General features: G+C 40.5%; 1 protein-coding gene across 4 annotated transcripts in view; it reads right to left on the bottom strand.

Annotated features, from left to right (window-relative positions):
- Nucleotides 1-13131, bottom strand: part of SPOPL (speckle type BTB/POZ protein like) — a 73592-nt gene extending 60461 nt beyond the window's left edge. For 2 of the 4 annotated variants that reach the window (XR_010432032.1, XM_064661615.1), the window contains exon 1: nucleotides 12910-13129. The gene's annotated coding sequence lies outside the window, so the exon portion shown is untranslated. Of the gene's footprint in view, nucleotides 1-12909 lie in introns of all 4 variants that reach the window. The other 2 variants (XM_064661616.1, XM_064661617.1) reach the window with 2 other exon arrangements.
- Between the last annotated feature and the right edge of the window lie 9278 nt (nucleotides 13132-22409).

Raw genomic sequence — 22409 nt, 5'->3', positions numbered from 1 at the left:
GGTGAGGACAGAGGTGCAACTACACACCCACCCTTTGTTCTGCTGAGCTCTGCGTGGGGAGAAGACTAAATACTACTTTGAAGAAATTGTTTATGAATCATTGATTAGCCACTGTCATCAGCTCTGACAAAAAGGTTTTTCAAGCACCAACCCCTCATCACAGCCCATTAGGGCAAATGGCTGGGAACAGAGAGAGCTGCAGTTCACAAAACCAGTTGGAGAGCGACTGGGCGGAATTAAATCAGTGCAGGACGAAACAACTTAGAGGGACAATTTTCATGCTACAACCTGCATTTATTTCTCCGCAGGCTATCCTGAACAAAGCACCAGAAGTGACAGGACATTATCAGGCCATAGCTCCAAGAGTTTTCAGGCAATGTCATACCTGTCTGGACAGGGCTCAGCAAACCAGTCAGTGTGGCCATTCTGCCAGGCAGGAATCTCTGGCCATCTGAGGAACTTGCACTGGGAACAGCAAAACAAGTTTTAGCAGATGAGGGCAAAACAAGTTTCTGGTTTTCAAAAGGAGAGCAAGATGTATTTTTGAAGGGTGTCAAGTACCTTTGCTGTTTGTTTGGGGTTTTTTTTAATGAAGTGATATACTCATACTGAATGGGGTGCAGCAGTCAGTGCTGATTTTACTCTCTGAGAGTTTGAGTTTACTGTCTTAGAGAAAAAAAAAAAGAAGAAAAGCTCAAAGATACTTTGCTTCACCTGTACTCTCTGACCCCAAACATGATGGGCTTGACAATTCTTCTACTGGTCTCTTAAGGAAGGTATTGGCTTCACCTGATAATCACTCTACTCTCTGATAAACTCTCACCAATCTCTGATAAATCAGGACCTTCACAGAGCTCAGTACTACTTGCAGAACAGTGGGCAAGTAGGCACATAACATAAAAAAAGAGGAATTCTCGAAGTACATTTTATTTCGGATTCAACTGAAGTGCTCTTCTAGTCAAACAAATATTTGTGTTTAACTTCAAGCCATCTGAAGTTGATTATTGCCAATTTATTACCTGCACATGCAGTGTAAAGAAAGCATGGGCTACCTTCCATAAAATGTATTTACATGGAATTTCATTAAAAGCTGTATTAGCATTCTATTTTCCTAACTTAGGATGAGATCTTAAGATTCAAACCTACTTCCTACATCAATAACGTGAACTTCAAAAATATTTTGTTTCCCCTCTCTGACATTGAGTATTTATCAACATTATTCTAAACAAAGTTACTTTTCAACCTCTCAGAGCTAGACAAGAACACATTCCCAGTCTCTTACATCTTGCATTGGAATTATCTCAACTTTTTCACTGCAAAAACGACTAGCTCATTAAGAAAGCACCACATACATATGAACACACACAAAGAAGAATTCTCTACTCCCCCAATAATAAACCCACAGAACACTTCATAAACTTATTTGATCTTGGGCCAGCTCTCACACTTAGGAGCAGAAGCTCAGTTTAACCAGCTCCTAGGAGATCCTTCAGAGCACTGACAGTGTAACAGGGGCACAGGAGCAGGTGCTGCACGTTAAGCAGTGACCATGGCAAGGGTTTATCTTTGTATTTCAATGAGGATTACAGTCAGTAAATTACTGGCAGGAATGGCAAAACAAACTGCCTTCTGCAGGGTATCCAACACACCCTGAAAGTCAAATCCAGCCTGGCAGAACCCAACCCACAGATCAGTTCACCAAGCAAATCAGTGACCCTGTCCTGTTCCCACAGGAACGAGAGGAAAAGCACATTGTGAACTGGCTGATCAGTCCCTGCTGAGGCTCTTCTCTCCAATTTCTGTTCCTCCCAGGGCTTGAGCCTCCAGGATCAAAGTGTTTCCCTCCTGGGCCATACCAGCAAATCCCACCCACGTGTACTGCATATTCCCTTTGAATGGTGATGGTCTTCTCCTGAGCAGGGCTGAACATTTCGAGAAATGCAATGCTGTTGTGAATTAACTTTTTTCCCCCTTGTCGTGGTTTAACCCCAGCCAGCAACCAAATTAACTCTATCCCAGCCAAAACCAGCACCAACCCCTCCATTTGGAAATACTGATAGTTCATCACTGGTTGAAATAAAAGATCACCCTCTGAGGGTTAACTGGCAAATAACACCCTGTTCCTCCAACTTTTTATTCCCAGTAAATACACGATTCAGAACCCAAATACAGTTTGTCTAATTGTACAGAAAAAAGTTTTAATTTTGTTTTCTTTTTTTAAATCTGAACTGAATAACCCTTTCACTCAATAAAACCAGCTTCCAATAACCCATTCAAAATAAACACATTCTACTTACAGATATATTGATTTTATTTCCTCTCATTAAATGATCACCAGTGAATAAAGTATTATGTAGTATTATATAAGTAATATGTGTTACATATAATACTATCTATCAGTAGTTGTCATTCAAGGAATTAGTTTTGTTTTTCAAATGATTGAGGAGGAAAATTCTTGGGAAAAACATTTAAGTGCTTTAAGGTTCACCATCTTACCAATTCTTTGGTGAGCAAGAACACATTTCTGAAGTTAAAGATGGGAGAAACAAACCAACCAGACCAAAGTTACCTCTCAGGTGAAAGGCACTCTAAGGCCCAAGTAAAAGTCATTTATCACTCCCCCATCTGCAGCAATGTTCCACTGTGCTCACCAGTTCCAGGTAGCATCAACTTATGCAGGCCAAACTATTTAAAAGTGAGGAAAGTCATGTCCCTTTCTCCTTGGTCACAGAAGGATTTGTGTAACAGCCACTCTCACCCGGGTCATGCTTATCCAGTGGCACGAAACTCCTGTGGCTGGAATGCTGCTCAAATCCACAGAGGAGACGTTATCTTTCTCATTGAATCTCAGAGACTAAAAAAATAGCCAGCTGAAGAAACTGGGGTGTTTTTCCTGTTTAAGGATTTGTCTTAAAAGCAGTTACGCTTACAAAAATTCATAAGATTTCTACTAGTAAGTAGAAAAAAACCCAAGTTTGTGAAAGATAGGTTGTTTATTAATTAGCAGGATTTGCATCTCTTCACAATTGATCTTTCTGAAAGAATTGCTAAAAACTAAGTTTCCTGATGGATGATCCACAACACAACAACAGACATTTGAAAGGTCTATTAAGCTCAGGCAGTTATCCAGTTTGTTCAGTATCATCATTGGCTTCTCTGAAAACAGACTCAGGATACACTTAAGAAAATTTAAATACAGTGTTTAGTATTTATTAAATTAAAAACCTATCTATTGCTGCATCATTTTAGTGAACAGAATTACTGATACTGAGACAACTGCAATCACACATATCCACCCCCTAAGTCAGAAAATCTACAGGTTAAGGATAAACTACACTTTACATTACCTATAGTACTTCTAACATACAAAATGTTTCTTTATCAGGGCCAGAGAAGGGAAGAGAAGTTGGCCTGTGCACAGGAAGATCCTGTGACACTTACTGAAGAGGAAGCCTATAACAGTTAAAAGGGTTTGAGGCTTTTTTAGAACATAATATTAAAAAATGCTTATTTAAGTATATGTTTTCCCTGGAACTGCACAACAGCAACCAAGTTTACACAAACCCAAACCAGCTGTGGGGCTTAAATCATAAGCTCTGGCTACTCCCATGTGCTTCACGGTTAAAATCTCAGCTTTGCCATCCCCCAGCTCTGCTAGAAGCCTGTGCCCAGCCAGGAGACACACATACACACACACATCAGCACCCACACCACAAGCCAATTCCTGACCCTCTCCACGCTTCTCCAGGGAGAAAAAATACTACCTTGGACTGGATCGTGACAGCTGAGAAACTACATATACACCCCGTCACCCCTGCCCAGGGGACAGCAAACTCCAGCAGGGAAGGGCAGGCAGCTGGGGTCAGAGACAACCTAAAATAGCTGCAACTAAGACTACAGAATTCAAAAGCAAATCCTCATGGTAGTTCCAGCAGAAGAGCCCCAGCAAAGCAAAACCCAGCACATGTGAAACACCCAACTTTTCAGGAGGATGGGGCTCCACCTGTAACTGATAACACTGAAGTCAGCAGCTCAAAATTAGCAAGGTGATGATGATATTAGCTGTAAAAACTGTGAAGCTGAGTACATGTAACTTTCAGGCTTTTCTCTGAATTTTCTTTCCTATCCTAAGCCTTTGAAAAATAAAGTTGAATTTTACCTCAGCTGAGAGAAAATCCTAGTGGCTCAGCAGAGCTTCAGCTGTAACCATCTAGTTTACATCAGCCAAGCTTATTGATAAAAATCCCTCAGCATTAGCCTTGCATTATTGTTCTGTAGTATAGGAAACCCATTGTGCTCTGTATCAGATATCCCAGACCATTCCCTACAGCAGTCATCTATGCATTTCCCTGGAGAAGAAATGCAAGATTATTTCTTACAGCATTTTTCATTTTCATTGCCCAGTCTAGTTTTATGGCACCCAAAAGATGGGTATTTCCACCACAACTTCTCTTGGGAAACTATTCTATTTTAATAAACTATTGCTGTTGGGTTTTTGTTCCTGGTATACAGCCAAAGTGATCTTTTCCCCTCCTTAGTTTCACTCCATTACTCTTACTCCAACAAACCAGTGACATGTGAAAGTATATTAAATAAAGACATTTTTTCCCTAAATGCTCCAGTTACACACAGTCAAGAGTTCACCAAGTCGAAAATGCTAATCTTGACTTTATTCTTTGCACTTGAAACAGAAGCTTGAATTAGCCAGCAGAAAGTTGACTTCAACTGTAACAAACAAACATCTTTCTCTAGCAGATTCACAGCTAGTTTGGGGTGTTTTGCTTTGTTTTGTTTCTCTTTTCGTTTAAAATTCATAAGAGTTGTGAAAAGCACTGGACTATGTTCTCCAGAGACTGGTGCTTTTATTTGCTGCAGAGAAGCTGTTCAGAGCAGCAGAATGCTCTGCCCATTAACCTCTACAGACTGGTATCACCTACAAAGCTCCCACTGAAGTGGTACAACTGCTTTCAGCAGCCAAAAGCTCCTACTTACAGATGTTATCAAGAGGGGGGTTGATCATTCATTTGTTGCCCTGTTACCTCTCATGGCAAACAGTGGACACATTTGTTCACACAGCTGCATCTTGGAAATGTTGAGAGCTACAGCTTGTTTCAGGCCTGTTCCATGCCTGAGGATCAGACTTTGTGCAAAAAACAACTCATAAGCTAGGAAATTGAGAAAAAAAACCCCAAACTCATTTCTGTCAGAGGACCGAAGTGCATTTTGTGCTAGTTCACCCAAATACTCTTGTAACTGAACTAATTTCAATGGACTGGGTATTAAATTTCTTTCACAACAGTTGATTAGACACATCCTAGGAAAGACTGGTAGGTCAAGAGGTAAAGCTGCACACTCACTTGCTTTGGTGAAAATGAAGCTGGAATCTCTGAAAGCCATCAAGGCAAGCAAAACTTGACATCTCAGTATTGGACTGCAGCTAGACAGGTTTACATCCACAGAGGTAAAGAAGAAAATCCTAAAAGTTCATAGAATCACAGAATATCTTGAGTTGGAGGTGACTTATAAGAATGATTGAGCCCAGCTGCCAAATTCAGTCCAAGAGAAACTAGTTTCCTGAAGTTCAAAGACAAATACACAATTTCTATCATTCTACTGTTTAAAAAACATCCAGATACCATTTTGCTTATACTTTTGGATTTAAGAACAACTCAAATGTAATCTGTTTAAGATCCCTTTTTCCACAACTAAAGCAATTTCAAACCTTTGCAGTTCCCTGTCAGTTTTCCCACTTACGGCACAGTCTTAGTTGCTCAACACAGAAGAAAATTCCCCAAGTTTGGAAAGTACAATAAGGCAAAGAGGCTGGTGCAAGGCTGTCAGGGTGGCCTGGTTATTGGGCACAGTTAAGCAGATTTCAGTCTGACAGAAGCAACGGGCTTGATAAAGAGCAGCAAAGTTCTGTCACACCAAACTCTCTTTTCATGAGCTGCCTCAGCTGCTTTCAAGAGGCTCTTTCTGGCAACATACAAGCCACCACGTGGGTGTCTGTCACCAGAAGCTGTGCTTGCACAGGCTGTATCACCCCCAGCAATCGCCCACTGACAGCTACACTTCAACAAGCCAAATATCCCTCCCAGCTTTGCTGAAGCACAGTCGGGCTTGCAAAGTCCTCCACTGGCTGTGGCAAGTAAACAGATTTGGTTTCATCTTCAGTGCTGCCAAACAAGGCAGACCAGAAGCAGATGCTCTTTGCCTCCATCCACAGACGACACAGCCCCGGTGTGAATCATCCCGACGAGGTCACCTCGTCAAATGCAGTGCAGTGCCTGCAGTGCCGCCACAGAAAAGTGCTCTCCCAAAGCAGGAAAACAAACAGAAGGAAAAAATGCACTTTAATACCAGGAAATCAAGAAGTCAGCCAACATCAAGAGACGAGTCTGTCTTTACAAGTGCCTCTGAAAACCTCTGTGAAGGCCCAGACACTCTAATTTATTACTTACCCAGACTAACACTTGATGATGCTACTGCCATATATCTTTCCTCTCACCACTCAGTGAGTGGAGTCTCACAGTTGTTGGAAGAGATGGCACATTTCCAAACACAACTGCTATTTAAATCATTAAAAATGATGCCTGGCCTGTAAAACAATATTCAAAACCACTGACTACAGAAAAAAGGTTGATTTTGTTTGATAATCTTATTAATATAAGTAATCATAGCAACTAACTCTGGATATAAAGTTTACCACACATGAATTTTGAGTGGCCTACTGCCTATGGAAGCTTTTCTTCTGCTTCTACTTGTATCATGCTTTACTTCCCTCCCCCCAGCCTTTTTTTTTTTTTTTCTTAAAGATTACAACCCACTTTAGGAGAACATTACTGATAGAGCATCTTCTGCTATAAGCAAGACAGGAACTTCCCTAATCAGAAGCCTCTCTTGGGATGTAACAGTATTCATTCAAGAGTACCATATCTGTTTACTGTATTTTTTCCCCTAGATCAACCACCTGATCAGTGTATTTTGCAAAACTTGCAAAAAGTGTATTTATGCAAACTTCTTCAGTAAAAGGATTTTCAGTTTCTTATAAACTATATGACCCCATATTGCAACACAAATATTATTCTCCTGTCATGCACTTAAGTAACCAAAAAAATCTACCTTAACATGTTCTGCAAAGATCAAAAAAACATTGAAAGTACATTTCATACACTCTATTCCTCCGAAACCACCATATGCCAAGCACAGTCCCAGACCCAAGAGTGAGATCACACTCACTTGGACAGTCAGTACAGCAATGGATTACATTAACCTACAATTACCCAAATCAGCTAAAGATTTTGGACAACTTGGTTTCCAGTATAACATTTCCAGAACTGAAGTAGTACGACTTAAGTCTTTAAATGAGTTCATAAGGCTCTAAGAACTTTCCAAATGCAGGAGAAAAACACCTAAAAATAAGTACAAATTCAGATGAACACAAATAATTGCTGCAGTTAACTCTGCACACAGCACAGACACATCAGTTAAGATGACTGTATTTTGTCCTGTTACAAGAACAGTTATTCCATTTGATACATAAATATCAGTGTGCCCATACATCTGATGCTGACAAAAAGGAGCTAAAATTTATTATTTCCATTATATATTGCAGCATCCCCAAAGCTGAAACAAACTATTTTAAGCACTCGTTGTCTAAATCGATTACAAAACAGTTCTGGTTTCATCTTCAAGAGTTTTGTTTATAAGCAAACAAGTAACTCTGAAATCAATCTCGGTCAACAAGGAATCCATCTGTTTTAAAATTTAAGAAAAGCTGCCACCAAAGAGTACTGGTTTTGCTGCTGAGGAAATGTCTACAGATTAATTCAGAGCCCTATTGTGTTCAATGCTGAAGGCAGTACACATGTGCCTCCTCTAAAGAATTTTAAAAAAATTATTAGCTAACTAATCTGAATCATCAGGTTAATACATTAAGCTCTCAAAACAACAAATTACATGTATTTAGATTTTATTTCAACTTTAAACCAGTGATTTTTAACTTAAATTCTGCATATTGAAACTGTCCTTCACAGGCTATGGGCCATGCTGATGGAAAAAACAGATTCATCAATTAGAAACCGAATATGCATTAAAGAAAGCCAGGAAAATTAAAACTTTTGTGAAAAGAAGTTTTCCAAATAAAAAGTCAACATGGAACAGAGAGCTAGAAAGTAGGACACCATAGGAGAAAGTAATGCCAGCTCTTCCTTGGGCCAGAGTTGTGCACCTACACATCATTTCAGTTGTTCAGGAAGCAACCGCTGAAGCAACTACCTCAAACTCTTTTAGTCACCCAAGTCTAATTAATTTGCTGAACATTTAATACACAAGAAAACAAATAGTTTGAAGGAAATCAAGGGCAAGTCATTGCTCCCCCCATTCCCTTCATCTGCGCTCATAACTCTACCTGTGAATCGATTTTGCAAAAGACTTGACCAACTGGTAAGCGAGCTCTTGAGAGGGGACACACATTAAAGGAACAACCAGGAAGGAGGCCGAGAGAAAGCTTGGCTCCCAAGTTTCACCCAGTGATCCTTTCCACTGCACAACAATAAGAGGTTCCCACCCCATGAACTTTGGAAGTTTCCCAACTGCCGGAGACATTTACTCCACCAGCAGCAGCACTGCCTACGCCAAGAGCTACTCTGTTGCATTCTCCCTGGCACACAATTGCTTTTCCTTTCTATAAAGCAGCCAGGCAAATTACACATCAAATGATAATTCACCTTTGAACTACTTAAGGAGTCAAGTCACAATACAGTGCAAAGAGCAAATGTCACGCGAACGAAGGCGGATGAACTGGCACAGGCTGTTCCCTACTCAGCTGCTGAGGTACCACCAACTACAGGCTCAGCAGCTGCCTGTGCCAAAGCAATCCTACAGTGTGAGTACAATCAAACTGCAGCTTCCAATAATGCCTTGTCAGCTAGAAAAGCTTACATCTGAAGTTTGTTCCATTAAAAACAATTGTCTCAAAAAACAAAAACAAGAAAAAAAACCAACCAAACCAAACCAAACCTTTCACAGGCACACAAGAAGTAAATTGCCATCTTGGAAGTGCTCACACAACCCACCAGCTTCATTCCTTGTATTTAGCAATGAAATCATGGGAAAGCACACAGACATTTATAATGCTTAAAAAAAGAGGTTACAAGTACATACAACAGCCTCTTTTACAGAGGTGAGAACTCAACACCAATACTTCTCCCCATTCATCCAGCACTGAACTTTATGTGATGTCCACTTTGAAATCACTCAGTCCATCTTTAACCTCTGAAGAAGCAGCCTGACAAGGAAACTAGCTTTTTTCACTAAAGCAACATATTACATTCGGTTTATATCACCTATTTTTGATGATTTCCACAGAGAGAAAGAGACAAGCAACCAATTAAAAGTGGCAAGTGTAAAATTTTTCACCAAAAAAAATTATAAATCAAGTGATAAATGGCTTCTGAGAGATACAAGACAGTATACAGGATAAGTAATCTAATTTAGGGAATTTGGACATGTGAGCTCTTTGGATTATTCCATGCCAATGAGTTTCTGAACCAGCTGAAAGAGTATCTCACTTTCCACTACATTTCCCAAATGCTATATGCAAACACTGATCACAACAACGTTGACAGACACATACATGCTTGCAAAGTGATTCCATAAAAAACCTTTATAGCTGACAAAGAATAATTTTAAACCGGGTTACAAAAAAACACATTGGAAAGCTATTAAACTTGGGTAAAATGGAACCAAGAGAGTTGAGGTTTTTCAGGTTAAGCTCTTTCCAATATTCAACATATACTCCTGCCAAAATTCCACCACACAAGTTGAATAGCTAAAACATTACAGAAAGAAAAAAAGAATTTATGCGAAATACACACTCTGCAACACACTTATACACACTACCTAAAAAAACCCACTGAACTAAGGCAAGTGTACATTTTCTCTCAGTTAAAAACTACTACAACATCTAAATTACCACTATTAAAACACCTCCACTTCTCACAGAGTGGCAACAATTCTCCTCTAAGTACTGAGCACAAACAGAAGGAGAGATTTCCTACTTCCAATAGGAAAACTTTTGGTATCAGTGGGACAAGTAGAAACAGAAACAAAGCTTGCTAAGGACATAAACTGGATAGTTTCTCAAGGATTCAAAGGAAGGAAGAAGTCTCTTGTGAATATGCACATATTTTGCAGAGGGGAAAGGGAATTGTGGAATCATAGAATGGGTTGGGTTGGAAGGTACCTTAAAAACCATCTTGTTCCAACCCCCCTGCCATAGCAGGGACATCTTCCACTAAACCACGTTGCTCCAAGCCCCATCCAACACGGCCTTGAACAATTCCAGGGATGGGGCATCCACAGCTTCTCTGGGCAACCTGTGCCAGGGCCAAGAGCCAAAGGTACAAGAGCCTCTTGGAGAGCACAGTCTCTGATGTGATGGCTCAGGCATTAGACAAGCACTGAGGCAAGTGCCTCCTATTCTATCCTAAAAATGCAAGGCCCAGAATATACACAACAAAATGCACAGTCCATGCTTTGATCCAGGGCATAGTGTTTTGAAGACTTCAGGATTTTACTACAACGAGTATCTGGTTACTGTTTCTAGAGAGTGTAACAACCTCATTTACACTTCCTTAGTCTTAACCATGTTTTGCTAAATACACAGGAAGCAGAAAGGGCAGCACGTTGTCAACTGCTTTTTACAACGAGACAGAAATGCCCATAAGGAGCATATGAACCCGTCACAAAAACTGTGAGAAAAAGAACACCAAAAATATCCACTTGTCATCAACAGGAAAACACAAGGAAAAAGAACAAAACAGGATGGGATAGTTTTGCAATGCAAGACACACAGAAGCCTATGCCTGAGCCTGGAAACCAATTCAACAGGACACGTTTCTAACTATGATTAGAATCACTTCTACAAGGGCACGAGATGTAAAGAGAAAAACGTGAACAGATAAGGTAGAGACGTGAAGAGACTGTATATGAAAGGCTGGAAAAACGACAAATGCAGACAGAAAACCTGGGAAGAATGAATGAAGAGAGAAGTTAATGAGATCGATGTGCAAGTCGATCGATGCTACCTATTGGTGTCCTCGGCTATTTCTTCTCCACTCTAACTTATGTTGATAATGACAACTGGTTTCATTTTCTCTCCTGTATATTTACGTTTACGTGCTTTCAAAGGCACAAAGAGAGAAACATAACACATAGAAAAAAAGAGGAAAAAAACAGTTTTATAATATGTGATTTCAACTGAACATCTGAAAATTGTAAAGAGCATGCACTGACAGTTGAAATCAGTGATTAGGGCCAGAAAAAAACCTGGTGGCTTTTCAAATTCATTTTATATTTGTCTATAGTATATACAAGTTTTTAATAGCAACAAGTAGCTCGCACTGCCTATGCAAGCACAGAATGTAATTCTTTATTTTCACTGACAGTTTAAAAGCAGACTGCAAAGTACCAAAGTTAAAAGTTTGGCAGAAAGCTGTTTCAAGGCAATATAACACCAAGGATATTTCTGGATATATAAAATCTCAGGTTTCCAGAAGAGAGTTAAAAGCAGTTTCTGCTGATGTACCAAACCCTATATAATGTTAGCAGCTTTATATACAAAAGACATATTGTTTAAAAATTATTTTCCTTTTCCTGAGTAAATATCCACTTACAGAGTGGGGGGAAAACACCATGCAGTAGACAAACACTGGAAATCCTTCACAAACATTTACATTTGTCCTCACATCCCAGAAGGCCCAGAGAGAGAGAAGCCAGGTAAAACTTTCAGAAGTAAGAGTGAGTACTACCTGTCCCTCTAAAGAGGGATATTTATTACCAGAAATAAAGGTTTTAGTAAAAACAGAAAAAGGAACAAAGCTTTTTTTTAACAGTTAAAACAAAATGCCTTGGCAGCCATACAAATGGCTCAGCTCACAACCACTGTGGTAAAAATTCCTGTAACCATATGGGATATCTATCAAAATAATGCATTCTGCAGAACTGATAAGAATAAGGAATGACCCAGCTTGACTGTCACAGATTGTTCGTCTTGGCAGGAGGCTCGAAACAATCCTTTTTGTTTAAACACTATTTTTATAACTCTTAACACCATTTTAGAAAACAAGTTAAGAATATACCCACAAAGCAAAGCTACGTTTTAAAACGGACTGGTTTTATATCCTGCAGTTAAAAAACAAACAAACAAACAAAAAAACCAGGAACTCAGCGATATCGCTTGTGTTGCCTCCTTTGTTTTGCTGTTTTCCATTCTTTACGTTCTTGCTCACCTACTTGTGCTCTCAAGAGGCTCAAAGTGATGCAAATTCCCCCGGACTCCCGGGAATTTCAGCAGGCGACATCATCAGGTGAAACCCAGGCTTAGTCAACTCCACTTCCTGACCACGTCTAAGATGGAGCGCGCAGCCCCGATGAATCAACCAGGAGCTGTTTTACACATTATTCACTCGCCCCTACAACCTCCCTCAAAGTTCTCCGCAGCCCCGAAGGGAGAAAAACCCCCTCCACTTCCCTTCCTTCTTTTACTTCCCTACGAGACGCGAACTTCCCAAAACAAACTGCGCCTGGGGATAACGAGGGCACAGGCGGAACACAACGCGCTGCCTGGCTGGGCTCTCCGCGGCTGGAAGCGCTCATCCCAGGGCCTGCGGGAGCCCAGGGCAGGGATCCTGGATCGCTGGAGCAGTGGATCGCTGGAGCAGTGGATCCCATCCCTGTGAGCACCGCCCGCCCCAGCGCCGGGCAGGGCCGCTCCCGCCCTGCCCTCCCCGCAGCACCGCCAGGCCGCTGCCCAGGGCAGGGGCACCCGGGCGCACAACAAAGGCTTTTCCATCCCCACTCCCAGCCCCACAGACACACGGACCCGCACGGGTCCCCGGCACGTACCGGATCGCGGCGCTGGCGGGGTCGCGGCGGGGCTCATTCCGCCGGGGCGCGCAGGGTGTGACGGTCACCGGCGCCCCGCGGGGGGCGAAGGCGGCGAGCCCGAGCGGCGGCGGAGCCGCATCGCTGCCCTGCCCGCTCCCCGCCGCTCCCGCTGGCCCCGTCCCGTCCCTGCCCCGCGCTCGGCACCTCCCGGCTCCCGCACGGCCCCGCTCCCGCTCCCGCCGCACTTCCGGGAGGGAGCGGTCACGCGGCGCCGCTTCCATCCGGGAACGCGCGCGGGGCGGGGCGGGATGAGCCGGGCGGGGCCGGGCGGGGTGTTGGGTGGGCGCTCCCGGGATGGGACCGCACCGGGGCGTGTGGTGCGACTGACCCCCCGCTCAAGAGCGTGGCACAGGACTGAGTCCAGACGGTTCTGGAATATCTCCAGTGAGGGAGACTCCACACCCTCTCTGGGCAGTCTGTTCCAGTGCACGGTCACTCCACCCCATGTTCAGGTGGAATTCCCGTGCGTCAGTTTCCGCCTCTTGTCCATCCAGAGGGATGGAGCACCTCTCTGAGGTGCTGAAGGGAAGAGGTTGTTCAGCCTGGAAAAGAGAAGGCTTTGGGGTAGGTGACCTAGCTGTGGCCTTCCAGTACTTGAAGGGAACTTCAGGAAAGGTTGAGAGAAAGGGATTGTTCAGCCCAGAAAAGAGAAGGCTTTGGGGGTGACCTAATTGCAGTGTTCCAGTACCTGAAGGGAACTGAGAGGAAAGACTGAGAGAGAGGGATAGCCTGGAAAAGAGAAAGCTTTAGGATGAACTTATTGTGGCCTTCCAGTACCTGAAGGGAACCCTTCCAGTACCCCTTGAGGAGAAGCTGAGAGAAAAGGATTGTTCAGCCTGGAAAAGAGAAGACTTTGGAGTGACCTAGTTGTGGCCTTCCAGCACCTGAAGGGAACTTACAGGAAAGATGAGGCAAGACTATTTATAAGAGCATGGAGTGAGAGGACAAGGGGGAATGGTTTAAACTGAAAGAGAGTAGGTTTAGATCAAATATTAGGAAAAAATTCTTTACTGTGAGGGTAGTAAGGCTCTGGCACAGGTTGCCCAAAGAAGATGTGGCTGCCCCATCCCTGGAAGTGTTCAAGGCCAGGTTGGATTGGGGCTCTCAGCACCCTGGTCTGGTGGAACGTGTCCCTGCCCATGGCGGGAGGGTTGGAATGAGATTATTTTCAAGGTCCCCTTCCAACCCACGCCATTCTGTGACTCTATTGCTTGGCATCACCAAGAAGAGCCTGGCTCCATCTTCTTGGCACCCCCCCCCCCCTTTAAATATCTATACATGTTAATGAGGTCCCCTCTCAGTCATCTCTTCTTGAGGCTGAACAGACCCAGCTCCCTCAGCCTTTCCTCATAAGGGAGATGCTCCAGTCCTCTAATCATCTTCATTGCCCTCTTCTGTACCTCCCCTCAGAGTGGTCAGGGGGGCTCCCCTGAAGCAGCTGCCTGGTCATTACCCCAGTTGCCAGAAAGGTTCACAATGTGGGGCAGATTTGGGGCTTCTGAGGACTTTTTAGTTAGTTAATTATAATTTTGGTTTTCAGATGATGTCATCCTAAAATTGACACTTGTGAGCTCCGTCTGCTCCCTGGTATTGGGCTGAACAAGAACTAGCCTTTGGTGGCTGCTCCCTGACTTACAGGGCTGATGTTGGGTTCTCAGCCCCTCACCTGGTGCACAGATCTGCTCCTGGCTGGCACAGCCGTGGGCTTCAAGCCCTTCGCACCACAGCCCCTGACCAGGGTTCTTCTGCTCTTACCACACGTGTTCACTACCCAGCAGTTCTGAGAGCTGTCGGTCAGATTGGTTTCCTTTAGACACAGGTGAATTTCTCTACATCATTGACATATCTTCCTAATTGCTTCTAAAAATAAATGGTGCGATAATTGGTAAATTGCATATACAGTAATGCAAACTTCCCTGTGGGGGGTTGGAAATAAAGCTTAAGCAGTATGTTTTACTTTGGTTTTCAAACAAATGGGTCTTTAAAGAAAACATCCTCTATGGAGACAATTAAGACTCAGTGACACCTTAATTGCTTCTCTTGAGAACGAGCACTAAGAGTACATACACACAGCATTGTGCTGTGTAAGGATACCCAGGCCAGCAAGGTCTCAAGATCAATACAACTGCATTAGTGAGGCACAGAGCCCTGGATAATTCATCCTGCAGAGAAAAACTGCACTGACAGGGCCATACTGCTTTTGGTAATACTAGTTCTCAGAACTATTTCAGGAACCTGTCTAGCATTGCACTGTATTTTCAGATGTCTCAGCATTTTTTGTTCGCTTGGAGCCTTTTTCATACCAGGAAATAGTTTTACAGCCACGGCCAGAACTTACTCCATTTAGAAAGCCATATGAGTGCCAGGAGGACCAGGCTGTTACCTTTCATAGGGCCCATTACTTAGAGGAAAACACAATATACATTTGTTGTTTGTATCAGACACAGGTAGAACACAGCCTATAGGAATTTTTGGTCTTATCAGTGCTTGGAGACACTGTTGCAACTGGGAAGTGAAAGATGTCCACTCTTTCACAGGGCAGAATTCAGTCACTGCTACTGGAAATAATCAGGAGTGGATTCCTAGTTGTAGCTGAGAAGTCTGCCATGGAGATCTTAGGATTTAATTAGACTAACTTAGCACATAGGAAGAACAGTAAGCCAACTGAATCTTTGTATGTAATAACCATCATTTCCCTTAAATCCTGCTGTAGAGAATGTCTGCAAAGATGGATCATTAACAGAAGTTATGGAAAACTGCATATTTGTCAGCAGACAAAAGGTGAAATTACAGCTCATGCACCCATTGGGCTGAAAAGTGCTTTTGCTCACCCTCACCTATACAATATTCTGGTGTGGGTGGGCACATGCCACAGAACAGTGTGTAAATGGTTGCCAATCAAAGCAACTACCACCTTCCAGATCTGGAGTCTCCAGTTAGTTTTAACCAAAGTTTAATTTATTTTCCTGTGCTTTTCATCCAATGCTCAGTCCTATTCCCTGCTATTCCCCCTTAGATTCCAATTTTTGTCCCCTCTGAGTGCTGAATTAAAGCACACCATATAGTACTGGCCTCTTGTGTAAAGTTAAGGTAAAATGGTGTAGTGTCAGGATGCATTGGTGTTATTTGCATTATGGCAGCACTTAGTGGGTCAACTGAGATAAGTGACCCTTCATGCCAGACATTTCACAAAACACAGTTTGTAATCTAATAAGTCAGGACAGAAAATGGTAGCAAAAAACAAGGCAGGGTGAAATGATTAAGCACACTTCCAGAACACAGATTCCGTTAGAGATGAGGAGGAGGACAAAACTTTCCTGGGTCCAGAGTGAGTGCCTTAGATCATGCTTCCTCAGACCAGACAGGAGGTCCCATAGGAATATGCTCTTACAATACACACCGCTTTCTGGCAGAAACTTGGTGGTATTTATACTGTTCAAAGCTTTCCATAGAAAGAGCCTATGTTAGTTTATTGTCCTAAATAAAGCCTAATACTAAATATATTTAGTTTTCAAGTTATAGCAAGGGAAACTATATTTCCAAAGAAACCTTGGCACAGCACAATGGCTGTTGTAGTTGTTGGTTTTAATTGTACACACAGCCAGTAGTCCTGACTCCTCTATTTAGATTGTTTATCACTTCTCATTATGAAAAAGATCTCATTGCACACATATGTGTAGGGGGAAGGGTTGTTTAATGTGTGAGACCTGTAAACATGTCATGATTGCAGCAGGGAACGAGAACTTGGAAGCAGTAGCAGCTGTCAGGTATTAAAGTCAAAAGAAGAAATCTGCTGTTGTAGAATTTATTTCCTCCCAGCTTCCACTGGGACAGAGCAATGTTTCCACTGTACTGTGGTGGTACCATCCTTCATTATGAAGTCCTTATATTTAGAATAGAATAGAACAAACGTTTCAGTTGGAAAGGTACCTACAGTATCTATCTAGTCCAACTGATAATATTCCTTTATTACAATCAATCTGGATCCCTTCTTAAAGGCTGTTTCAAATACATTACCTAACAGTTCTTAGGGGTTTCTTTATAGAATAATTTTGCTTAAGAGTGCTCCTAAAAAGATTAAGTAAGCATGTCAACATAGAGTTATACAAGGATTAGTATTTGGAGATTTTAAGTGCTCTAGTCTGGGCAGCCAACACAGTGATCCCAGCGTGATCAAGTTTTGGATTGTTGAGACTTTCACCTTAGATAAACCCTTCAAAATACAAATTCTGTCTGCTGTCATATTAAACATCATATTTCCTATGCTTCTATTTGAAATAGAGAATGTATTCTAGGTTATTGATGAGATTTCTTCATCCTTGTTTTGTGATATGAGGTGAACTGAATTAAGCTGCTGCACATGATGATATTAACCCTCAGAGCATGTAAAATAGATTGTTTTCAGTATTAATCCCACAGATTTAAGAGAGGTAGTTGCATATGTAAATATGAAATGAAGTTATGAGTAGAAGCTATTCTCTACCCAATAAGTAGTCACATTTCAATTAAATTATATATCCTAATTAAAGGTTCATTATAAGCCTCTTTGTGATCTTTTTGGTGAAAGGAGGCATTATACACACACATGTAAGCACATTCCTGCAGGATGCTTTCAAGAATCACAACAGGATTATATCAATAAAATAAAATTTTTGAAAGAAATTAAAGACAAGAATATTAATTTCATCAATTTTCCTAATCAGTGTGATTATTTTTATTGACATATTCTAGAAAAAATGGTGGCAAATAAGAGTATTAGTGTCACATGCTTTCTGTTTCCTTTTCCAGTCTGTTGTCCAAATGAGAGCACCTTCTGGAAGAATAATGATAAATCCATAGCATCTTATTTTATTTTACCCTATTTACTTTTAACAGAGCCAGCAGACAACATTACAAATGTACTGCCAAGATGTATGGGTGACTTTGCATTAAGTAAATGCAGAGGCAGATCTAACTGATATGAGACACAATTTCATGGGCAGTTTTAAAAGAGTATAAAATTTCAGCAGGGAAGTTTTTAGTCATCTTATAATATAGTGGCTTCAGAATTTGAGTTGCTTTTTGGAATTTAAAGTTCCAGGGTATTAGGGCATACCCAATTTAGATTGAATTTTCCCCTTAACTTCTTTCTGTATTTTCTTTCTAGATTTTCTTTCTGAAAAGGAAAACAATAAAACATGCTAAGTTGCGACAAACAACTAATTCCTCACAAGGTAAAGATACAGCTCTAAAGCTGTTCAGTGATGTTTCAACAGAATGGGTCTTCACTTGAAAAGGTCAGTGTTTTGAAACCAGAAGTCTTCACTGTGAAATACATGCTAGTTTTGGCAGAAAGATTTTAGCAAAGATGCAGTTTCTTCTGAGAGAGGAGGGTGAGTTTATTGTAGGAATAAACAGTGTTCCAGTGGCTGCAGCACAGACCCTGCGGTGGTGGGTGAGTCAGTCGTCTGTTTTTCCTGATTCAGTGTGAGTTTTGATATGTCTTTCACACCACAGATAAAAACCACCAAGCTACTGGCTGATATGCAATTAGAGTCTTCTCTGTTTACACTTTGTATAAACAAACACTAGTTTTAGCAGATACTTGAACTTGGGACTTCCAAACTTTGCCTGAGCTCAGCAGCTGTTGGGTGTGATCTTCTCTTTCTTCTTTCATTAAAAACAAATAAACACTGAAAAGATTTTCATGCAAAAGGTGAAAACACTTGAGTTTTCTAACTTTCACAAAGACAGGCAAATATTTCCCACATAGTTTTAGTCAGTTTTTCAACATATTTTATTTCAAGGGATGCTTACATGTTATTAGTGTTAAAAAAGAATTATTAAATTGAATTTGCTTTGTCTTGTCATGTTCCTTTCTCTCAGTTTTTCTGTGTTTACTCTGTTCACTGTTATGCCCTAAAATAGACAGTAAAGACTTCAAAGCAGGTATCCTATCTTCCTGTGGATATTTCTTTGATGCATAATGGCAGAAAACTTATTGGAGACTGGTTGCAGCACTAAATGACAATAATTTTTCTGCAGAATGTCGAGCTGCAAATCACTGACCATCTTTGTTTACTACCTCCTCAGTGTTCTCTAATGTGTTATCACCAGTTTCTTGTCAAAAAAATTCCCACATTTCTTTCAGTCATTCATCCAGATAAATCTGCTGATTTTTCACTTATTTTTCCATCCTGCACACCTAAGTTGTTGAATTCATTCGTATTTGCTAGAACTCCACAACCGTGACTGTATAACCATGTGATGTGTCCCAGGGTCTTTCTCCTTTCCTCTCCCTTCACTGTCATTGCAGGGTCACAAATGATATGGCAAACCAGGGGGGTATTATTTGAGGTACTTAATAAGACACAAACCTGACAGGCACTACTGCTAACACTGGATGCGGTCAATTTTTTATAATAGTTTCATGTAGAAAAGATGATTTTATTTTTTTCTTAACAAATTTAATAGATCCTTTTCGGATCTTGAGAAAGGATGAAAACCTCGCTTTTAAGTTTTTTGCAAATCAACATTCCTCTCCTTTCCCCCAAAGAAAATGAAATGGAAGCCTGTATTTTTGAATGTAATGCCAAATCTTTCCTTGTCTACTCCCTTCTGCTCTCCAAAAAGTACTGAAACACAAAGGACCTTCTCTTCCATAGACTTCAGAGAGTGCAGAATTTTTTTTTATACCAGAAAGCAACAATAAAGAGCAAATTTTGCTTTGTGGCTTATGCTCATAAATTTGATAGTGATGCTAAATGTATACTCTTTTCCTCATTTCAATACCAAGTAGCTTTTAAAATGCCTTTAAAAGTAATTTTCAGAGGGTGAAGAACAAGCATGAAGTTCTGAATTTCGTGTAGCCCCCAAACATCATCATTTATAAAGGGGGATAAACCCAGCATCTGAACACGATTTGGTTGGCTCAGAGAGCACACAAATAGACTCTCAGAAGCATCAACAAATTCTTCACTGAATGAAGATCAAGTTGCTAAGGCACATTCAGAGAAGGAAAACACACACCTCAATTCAGTCTGTGAGGAAGACAAATAGTTTTGAGCTTTATTACCCTTTTTTGTTTTGAGATTCTGCGGTATTGCCTCTTGAAACATCCTCCTGCTTCCTAACTGATAAACAAAATCCTTAATTATGCTACTCACAAGACTACTTTTTAACATTAATATTCCCCCAGTTCTCTTGAGTTTCATGGCAGGACTTGGTTCAATTGTCTCTGTGCATAGCGAGAAAACCAATATTCCTTCTAACGTAGCATTTTATAGGACTGAGCTCTTTTGTCATACTTTGCAAACCTAACATATTTAGCATGGGACACTAAATACATAACTTTTAATAATTGAAATAAACCAGCGCTGTCATTTCAGTAAATGCCTATTTTTATACCTGCCAAATATGCAGAACAGGTAACTGGAGATTTACTGATTGTTGCACAGTTGTGATAATTTAGCCATGAATTTACGAGTTGCACATGCAATTGCCTATTTTGTTCAGTTCTGCATATTGCACAAAAAATATTGTATTTTTTTTCCCCATATTTTGCAGGTTTTTTGTAGGAAATAATGGAAAAAATTGATTTGGTGAGAAATATTAAATTGAAAGCTCGTGCTTTTATGTTTTATACATGGGTTGACCTTTGTTAATTCCGAAGGTTAATTAACCTCTAATGACACACGTTTTTACTGTGTGTATCAAACAGCATTTTTGTTTGACCATACATTGTTTTTCTTCTTTTTTTTTTTGTTTTCCCTGAGAAGTGAACGCATGCTACTGGCTGGGTTTTTTCTAATTTTTCAATTTCAACATCCCCTCCCAAACCCATAATTTACCCAGATTTATTCACCACCTTTATCTATAATTGATCTGGTCATATGATCTTAATAAAGTTTAAGTAGTTAAAATGTAAGAACACGGCTGTCCTCCAAAAAAGTTAATTTTAAACTGTGCTGAACCACGTACACTAGATAATAAGCAATATTAGAGATATATGTATGTAACAATATACGTGTATAATAGTAATCAAAATAACATAAGTACAATAAGTGTGACTTCCAATTGGAAAATCTCCTAAACAGAATAACTTCTGCATTTTGCTGAAAAGACACAGGCTCACTGAATTTCATCTCTAAGAAATATTGGATATTTGTATAAGACATTCACCATTCATTATGAATAGAAATGAGGATAAATGGCATATTCTAAATACCAGGAAAAAACCCCAAACACCTTTCAGGATTATTGGAAGGATCTCAACACAAATGTTAAATACTAAGCTGAGAACACAGAACAGCCACATGATAATTTCTAACAGAGTTATGCTTGATATTTGAAATTTTCATGAAGCAAACCTTTTCATTTTAAGAGAATAGAGGTGTTTCTTACCCATTTTTTATTTCTTTTGGCATCTATTTAGATTTAACACCTTTTTACATAGCAGTATGTGCTATAAGTATGGTAGTTCTCGTTAGCAAAGATTTTTTACTGTTGATGTTTTCATCTAGTTCATTTCTCCTTGCTGGCAAGCATTTAATGTCTCCAGACATATTATGATTCATAAGATGAATAACTTCCTCTTGCTCTGGGATTCAGGAGACCAGCATGGAAGTGTCCTATTCCTAGAGCAAAAGCTTGGATGAATAATGTAGTATGACGACAGTATCACTCAGTGAGGGAGTTGTTCTGGGGAGTCTCTTCAGCAGCTTAAAGCTGTTGGTCAGGAAAAGGTAGATTAAGGCAGATAGTGGTCTTCTGAGTCAGATTTTTTCTGACATAAGAAATATATGGTGGTGAAACAGTGTTAGAATCATTTTGCAATACTGTATTTGGATACAAACTTCATTTGAGATTTTAGCTTTCAACTGCTTTACCAAATTTATGTAATACAAATGTTAATTAGGGTAGAAAATTATACAGCCAACTCTTATGCACATTGCACTTAGTCAAGGTCAAAATCCCATTTTTATCAAAAGGTTAACGTAGCTTCTTTTTTTTTCAAATAGTCTACTGACACCATTGATTTGGAAAGATGTGATATTTTCAGTAATTATTACATCATGGTGCAGTATATTTGCGTATGGGTTCATTCTGTATCTCTTAATTAAAAAAGAATTTTCCATAGTTTTCCCATACATATGTTAAAAGCCCAATTTTCTTGTAACCAGAATTTGAGTTACTTAATTGCTTTCAACTCTTTCTTGTTTTATACTTTGAATACCTAAAATTAAATACTTGAGGTTTAGAATCTGATCTTTCGGTTCTGTTTTATACCTGGTTTATCTCTACTGAATTCAACAGAATTATTCATAGTGGTAAAGAAGCTGATTCAGTAATGGTTATATCCAAAAATCAGGAATTCACTTTAGAACAACTTCAACATATTGTGTTTAAATTCATAAAACATACATAGTAGCTCCCTAGTGAGTCTTGGTGAAAAAGACCAGATAGGTACCAAAGCAGAG

This window comes from Pseudopipra pipra, chromosome 7 (genome assembly GCF_036250125.1).
Source record: "Pseudopipra pipra isolate bDixPip1 chromosome 7, bDixPip1.hap1, whole genome shotgun sequence".
Taxonomy (NCBI): domain Eukaryota; kingdom Metazoa; phylum Chordata; class Aves; order Passeriformes; family Pipridae; genus Pseudopipra; species Pseudopipra pipra.
The sequence above is the reverse complement of the archived record's forward strand: the minus strand, read 5'-3'. Positions and strand labels throughout refer to the sequence as shown.